Here is an 8118-nt window from a genome sequence, read left to right on the forward strand (position 1 = left end):
CTCCCTGTTTTCCAATCTGTGACTAATTTGTTCGGTCGTCATGGAATCGTTCCAATGTTCCTTGTAGGCAAATGCTAAGTGTGCCATTTTCAGGTCTCCTTTTGCTGAGAGGAGGAATATGTTATAAATAAGCCCAAGGGTTGACTGAAAGAAAAAGTTGTAATTTTGCTTTTCTGAGGTTGCTTTTTTTTTTTTTAGTAAAGTCACGACTTTTAAGTATGAGAAAATAATTTACAAGCAAGAGAATGTTGCCACCTAATGGAATAAGGACATGTGAGAGGCAGAATGGTTGGAATGAGCACAGGATCTGGAGTCAGAAGGATGAAATTCAATTCCTCGTGTCACCAAGCTATTACTCTCTCATCTTGGGGAAATTTAACTGGGATCTGAGCTTCAGTTTCTGCATCTGTAAAATCAAGAAAATGCAAATTCCTGGCCTATGGGCTTCTTGGAGTTGTTCTTAGGATCAAATGAGGTAACAGACATGGAAAGGTTGGCAGTTATAAAGCACTGTGCAAATATTATCATGAGGGGCTGTGTTGAGCAAGGAATGGGTAAAGGAAGGCCTGAAGAGGAAGTATTTGACCTGGAAACCAGAAAAAGAGTAACTGTTTTCTGGTCTGTTAGAAAGGAGTTTTGTATCTGTCATCATTCAGTTAGGTAGCTCAAAATCCGAATAAGGCATCAGGAAAGCTGATTTATATTCCTGGCCCTCCCAACAGTTGAATGAAATTAGTAAATAACTCTTTGCAAACAAGTGACTGCCCAGATTCCTTCTTCCTCTGACCTTCTATGACTTTTTTTTTTTTTTGGTTAAACAGTTAATTATCTTTTAAAGAGAAAAATAATTTTAAAACTTCCATATATACCCATTCAGTTATCATTTCTAGTGCTCTTCATTCCATTCATAGAGGTACACATTTCCATCTGTTACCATTCTTCAGCCAGAGGACATGTATTACTTTTTTCTGTGTTTCCCCCCCACCCCCAGCATGGTTCTGCTGCTGCTGAATTCTTTTGGCTTTTGCATGTCAAAAAATGTCTTTGATTTACCTATGTTTTCAAAAGCTATTTTCCCAGGGTATGGAATTCTAGGTTGTCAGGTTTTTTTTCACTTGGGACTTTAAAGATGTGGCTGCATTATCTTTCTGGACACATAGTTTCCACTGAGAAAATTGCTGTCTTCCTTAACTTTGTTCTTCTATATGGAAAGCCTCTCTCTCTTTTTTTTTTTTTTCCTTCAGGTAATTAAAAGTTTTTCTCTATCACTGATTTTGAGCAATTTGTTTATGATGTTCCTTGATTGTACATTTTTTTTTTACATTACGTGCATTTTTTATGTTGTGTGTGTGTGTTTTTAAACTTTTTATTTTGTATTGAGATATAGATAATCAGCAATGTTGTGGTAGTTTCAGGTGAACAGTGAAGGGACTCAGCCATACATATACATGGATATACATGTATCCATTCTCCCCCAAACTCCACTCCTATCCAAGATGACACATAACATTGAGCAGAATTCCATGTGCTATACAATAGGTCTTTGTTGGTTATCGTCTTAAATACAGCAGTGTATACATGACCTTTCCAAATCCCTAACTATCCCTTGTGTGTGTTTCTTGTGGTTAGGGTTCATTGACCTTGGATCTGTGGGTTTATAGGTTTCATCAAGTTTGGAAACTTTCAGCCATTATTTCTTCACATATTTCTTCTTGTCTTCCCCTCCCTCTCCTTTGACGATCATATCTGGTTGGAAAGATAAGAATAGACTTCCTATAGTGATGTGATTTGAGATAAGCCTTGAGAATTGGACAGATATGAACCGGTGAAGATGTGGGGTAGATGACTTGATAACTTATTTAATACCAAAAGCTCAAGAGGGGGAAATGGACACCAAACCTTCATGTCTGTGTGGCTGGAAGGATTGCAGTATCACTGGCAGAAATGAGGAGAATAAAGGAGAGGAAGTTCGCTGAAGAGGAGAGGATAAGTTCACTCTTGGAAATGCTTGACCTTGGGGTACTTTTGTTATCTGTGAATAGAGTGCCACAGGAAGGGTAATTGATGGAGTTCTACTTCCCAGGAGCAGGATTAGGACAAGAGACCCAGATTTTGGAACTTCCCTGGTGGCTCAGATGGTAAAGAATCTGCCTGCAATTTGGGAGACCTGGGTTTGATCTCTGGGTTGGGAAGATCTCCTGGAGGAGGGCATGGCTACTCATTCCAGTATTCTTGCCTGGAGAATCCCCATGGACAGAAGAGTCTGGCGGGCTACAGTCCATGGGGTCACAAGGAGTTGGACGCGACTGAACTATTAAGCACAGCACCAGAGGAGTGGTAGCTGAAACCACATCAGACGAAATTTCTGACATAGATGGTACACAACCAAAGAAGCCCTGTTCATTCAGACTTTCCACCCTAGCAGTTTATTCTAGGGAAAGAATAATAAATCATCACAGATCTGTCATCTGGCTTTTCCATCTCTCCTTTTTCCCCTTTATCTCAAGACCAGCATATTCCAGATTGAGGCTGCCCCTTAAGTCTGAGTGCTGGCATGCAGATATAGATCTATGAAAGACACATAACAGAGCAAGAAGTATTTTTGTTGCTAGAAGACCCTGAGATTTTGGAGTCATTCGTTACCAGAGCATAACTGAGCTAGAGTGGAGTGATAAAGAAACAGTTTCTTAAAACTGTAAAAATAAGAGAGCAGTAGTAAAGTGAGATTTTAAAGGAAGCTACCCATGATTTACTCCCTAACCTAACCAAATAGATTTACTCTCTACATGTGCCTACCTGCAAATGTGCTGAAACAGACCATTACAGTTCATGTTGCTTCTCCCCCTGCATTTCTTCAGAGAAGGAGCCTGTGGTGGAGGAACACCAACTCCCCCGCTAGAGGAGGCCAGAGGAAGGGCCTGTCTGCAGAGCCCTTGCCCAGCACAGAGCCGCTCTTGTCAGGCAGTGGAGTGAAACGGAGCAAAGCCATTTCCTCAGCATCCTTCGACTCTTGGAAAAAGTAATGCCAGGTTATTTCTTCTCTGACAAATTATCTATCATGCCTATTTACTATCCTGCCAAGGTAGGGCTAAATATCAGCCCTGTTTGTGAACTTTTATTAATATTTCCTGAAATCCTGGTCCTACTGTAGACTGTAAACCTGCACACAGTAAGGGAGAATTTACAGCAATTCAGCAGTGAACAATGCAGGCATCAGCTCTATGCTCCTGGAGCCTACAGTTGAGTGGGGTAAAGAAATAAATACAATATATATACATATGTTGGAGAAGGCAATGGCACCCCACTCCAGTACTCTTGCCTGGAAAATCCCATGGACGGAGGATCCTGGTAGGCTGCAGTCCATGGGGTCGCTAAGAGTCAGATGCAACTGAGCATCTTCACTTTCACTTTTCACTGTCATGTATTGGAGAAGGACATGGCAGCCCACTCTAGTATTCTTGCCTGGAGAATCTCAGGGACAGAGGAGCCTGGCGGGCTGCTGTCTATGGGGTCACACAGGGTCGGACACGACTGAAGTGACTTAACAGCAACAGCAGCAGCATGTACATATATATATATAGTACACTTTATATATATGTGAACCACACAGATATTGATACTTATATATGTATATATACATGAAACACAGGTATTGATACCATAATAAATTGGAAAGGAAGAAAGAGTAGGAAAGAATCTAATTAAAACAGGTTTTCAAACTGCTGACTGGGAAATAGTGAATCATGAACTCTGTTTAGATGTTTTTTTAAAAAAATGAAACAGAACTGAATGAACATGAATAAAGCAGATTAATTAGAGTCTGTCACATGTGGTAAGGGTAAATACTGTTTCAGGAAACTACTATTTCTGTTGTACACAACCCTACTAGATATTTATGTCACTCTCAGTTTATGATATAAAATGTAGCTGTTACAGTGGATAGTTGGATTTCCCTGGTGGCTCAGTTGGTAAAGAATCCTCCTGCAATGCAGGAGACTGGGGTTCGATCCTTGGGTCAGGAAGATCCCCTGGAGAAGGAAATGGCAACCCACAGTCCATGGGGTCTCAAGAGTGAGACACAACGTAGTGGCTAAACCACCACCAACACAGTGGATAGTGGTAAAAATAAGTTTGAAAAAACTAAGATATAGGGATGTCCCAGTGCCAAGGCCACAAGGTGGAAAAAAGCTTGGCGTCCTCCAGGACAAGGGGAAAGCCTAGTGTGGTTGATTCATGGAGAGAAGAGCACAGTTTCAGATGTGGTCAGTGTGGTAGAGGTGGTGGCCACGCAAAGAAGTTTGGAGTTTACTGGAAGTGAAGTTGCAAGGTTTAAGAAGAGATCTTAAGGTTACTATGTGGAGTGTAGATATTAAAAGGCAATAGTCTGAAAGTAGGAAGACTACACAGGCTCTGCTGGGACTCACGTTCGTTGCCGTGTTTCACCGTCCAGCTCAGCGGTGACCCGCTTTTGGAAGCCTTCCTGGTTTCCTCAGGCAGAGCCAGTCTCTCCTTGACCTCAGTATATTTCCTTAGACAGGTACACCATTGATGCTTCTCTCTCTACCCATGGGTTACGAGTTCCTGGAGGGTCCCCTGGGTGGGCTCCAGCCCTGCGCTGCCACCACCATCACCCCTGGGGGAGGAAGTGGGATGGAGGGAGAGCCTTTGAAGCCTGTGGTACAGTCTGTCCTTCCAGCTCAAAGAGGGCTCTCTGGGGAAACGTATGTTTGACTTTCTATTCCTGGTAATGTAAGTTCAAATGTTTAGGATGTTTGAAGTTAGGATGAAAGTATTTCTATTCACACTGCTAGAATCTGTGAGGTGTTTTTTGTTGGTTTTTTTTTTTTTTTTTTTAAGGAGAGCCCACAGCAAAACTTGGGTTCCCTGGCTGGGGAAAAACATGTAGTTGTGAGGAGCGAGGGGAAACTCTGAGGTGGGCAAACCTGGATGGAGCTGGACCGTGAAGCCTGGGCCTCCTGAACTGGGAGCCTGGGGGTCAGGAGGGCGAGTTGGGGGTCGACCAGGCCCCAGGTGTATGGCCAGGCAGAAATTTCGAGAGGGCTAGAACCCGGCCAGGAGGCAGCGGGCCGAGCCCACCCAGACGAGACCGGAGCGGCGGCGGGCCGGGGTCGGGCACCGCGCCGCTGGCCGACGGGCCCCAGACATTCCAGGTCCGCCGCGGGAATGCACTGGACCAGGCGGCCCGCTGCCCTGGACGGGTTCGCGGGCGGGGCCTAGGCTGAGGGGTGGGGCCTAAAGCCGAGGGGCGGGACCCCAGGCTGCAGGGGCGGGGCCCGCAGCCGCGGGACCTTTAAATTGGCCGCCCAGGAACCCGGCACCCGCCCGCCACTGACCCAGCCACTGAACGACGACCCACCGACGGACACGGGCAGCAGCGCTGAGCCCACCATGCCGCGCCACCTCCCGGGACTGCTTCTCCTGCTCTGGCCGCTGCTGCTGCTGCCACCGCCCCCCGCCGCCCCCAGCCCCATGGCCCGCCCGGGCTTACGCAGGTTGGGGACCCGCGGCCCAGGGGGCAGCCCCGGACGCCGCCCCGCTCCGGCTGCTCCCGCCAGCGTGCCCTACTCCGGGGTCGGTCAGCCCGGCGGGGCCCGCGGCGCAGGTACATGGCCTGGGCGGGAACGGGAGAGGGATCCCAGACCGAGAGGGACAGGAGAGGGTCCCAGGGAAGTACACCTTCATGGAGCGAGGAAGATCCTGGACCAGGGCCTGGCGGGCTGGATGGGTGGGCAGGCGAATCTGGAGTCAAAAAAGGAAACTCCTTGGTCACCCACCAAGTATTCCCTTCCCCCCAGCTCAAGCCAGACGTGGTGCAGGAAAAAGATCCCCTTCCCTGCGGGACAAATCCTGTGGGGAAACTGAGGTCCAGAGAAGGGAAGGGAGATGCCCAAGGTCCCTCCTAGCCAGGGCTAGACTTCCCTTCTCCTGAAGCTCAGATTCCATCAATTGCTGCCTGAGACTTGGGCAGAGAGGATGGGGCAGCTGTGGGAACTGCTGGGGGCTCCTCACAGCTCTCTGTCCCAGACCCCACCTCTTGTTCGGCTCAGTAAACCTTCCCTGAAATTCTGCTTTCAGTTCTCTGGCTGACCGTGCCCCAACCCCAACCTGTGCTCTCTGACATGCTCAAACACCTAGGACACTTTTGTTCTTTGGTGAACAATAGCAATTCACTTTTGGGTCAGTAGTTGGTGCTTGGAGCAGAAGAAACCTCCTAGAGAGCAGAGTTGGGAGGTGATCCAACACAGCCCCTGACAGCACATACAGGGGAGCTGAGCCTTGTCAAGGTGAGAGAATCCAGCAAATCAGGGTCAGAGCCAGGAATAAAGCTCGGGGCTCGGATATCCCAAGCATGGGTCTTTCCACTGCTTCAAGCTACTAAGTTCTTAGTATGGTTTACATAAGATTTTTATCTTCATTACCAAAAAGTCCAGCATCAGAAGTTGTTAAAGTCTGGCTTTAAAGAGAGGCGGCACCAAACCATTTTCTGGATGTCTAGTCTCATCTGGCCAGTGATGCTTCATGCCCCAGGTTGATTTGTGTTGTCCACCTCTAATGCACCTTTTGAGTAATGTTGAGGAAAAACACAAAGGATTCTTTCCTGCATCAGCTCCAGTGGACTGGATTTGCTATGGCAAGAGCACTGTCATTGAGACAGGGAGTGCCAGGGTTCACAGTGGTTACATACAGCCCGACCAGTGGGTTGCTTCAGGTGAAGAATGAGGATAGGGAAGAAGTCTTTCTCCCAGAGGTTATTTTACCTCTGGTCCTGATCCACATTCCTTGGAGAAGGGACTAGAAAGAGAAGGAAGGATTTCTCATGGGGTGGTCAATGTTCCCTGAGCAGCACTGGTCCTTTATTACTTGAAATAAAAACCAACATTAAATGATAATTCTTTAATAAGCACTGCATTCCACTCTTTTTCAAATTCTCTCCTTTTTGCATCCAGAAACTGCTAGGCTTTGCTATGGACTTTTATTTCTAGCGGAGTTCTCAGAAATTGACAATTATTGTGAGTAAGGAAACATTTTCAGAAATTCAGATTCTCATTTTCTTGATTTCTAAGAATCAAAGTGTTGTTATCTAGAAAAGGGAAGTGAGATTCAAAAACAATGAATGTAAAGAGGGTCTGAATCAGGAAGTAAGCAGATGCTCACAGAACATCCTGCTAAGCCCCCTGTATTTTCTATTCCTGCTGTGATAAATTACCATGAATTTAGTGGCTTAAAACAGCACACATTTACTGTCTAAGAGTTCTGTAGATCAGAAGTCTGACACTAAAATTAAGGTATCAGCAGGGCTGCTTTCCTTTTGGAAAGATCTTAGAGGAAAATCCATTTCTCTGCCTTTTTCACCATATAGAGGTGACCCTCATTCCTTGGCTCATGACATTTTTCCTCCATTTTCAAAGCCACCAAAGGCAGGATGATTCCTCACATGTCATCTCCCAGATCTCTTCTGCCTCCCTATTCAACTTTTAGGAGTCTTTGTAATTATATTGGATCCACCAGGATAACCACCCCATCTCAAATCTTCAACTTAATCACACTTGCAGAGTCTCATTTACCTTGTAAATAAACATACTTACAGGTTCTGGGAATTAGGTCATGGACATATGTGAGGGGAGGGCATTATCTTATCCTGCCCACTACACCCCTGTAATCTCCTATAGATGATTCCCTGTGAAAAATCAAGTGAAGGAGGAAAGGAATCTTGCACGTTTACTTGCAAGAACATAACCTCAACATGAGTAGGAACACCATTCGGGTGTTAGAGACAACACTGTCAGATACAGGGTTCATATCATATGTAGTTTTCCTCTTACTTAAATTATGCAAACACAGCCAGATCCATCTCCTGGGAAGATTTTCTTCTTCTTTGCTCTCAGTACATGGTAATCAGGGATGAAACGAAATTCTGGAGTTATTTATTTATTTTTTAAAGAATTAATTCCTTTTGACTTAGCTAAATACATGACGTATAGCATATTCATATTGATGGCTCAAAGTCACCAAGTAAGATGTTCACTAAGTACTTGAGATAATGTTAATTTTGGTGGCAGAAAATGCTGCCTCAGAGAGGCAATCATGCAATGAAAA

The sequence above is a fragment of the Odocoileus virginianus genome, chromosome 2, assembly GCF_023699985.2.
Source record: "Odocoileus virginianus isolate 20LAN1187 ecotype Illinois chromosome 2, Ovbor_1.2, whole genome shotgun sequence".
Lineage (NCBI taxonomy): Eukaryota > Metazoa > Chordata > Mammalia > Artiodactyla > Cervidae > Odocoileus > Odocoileus virginianus.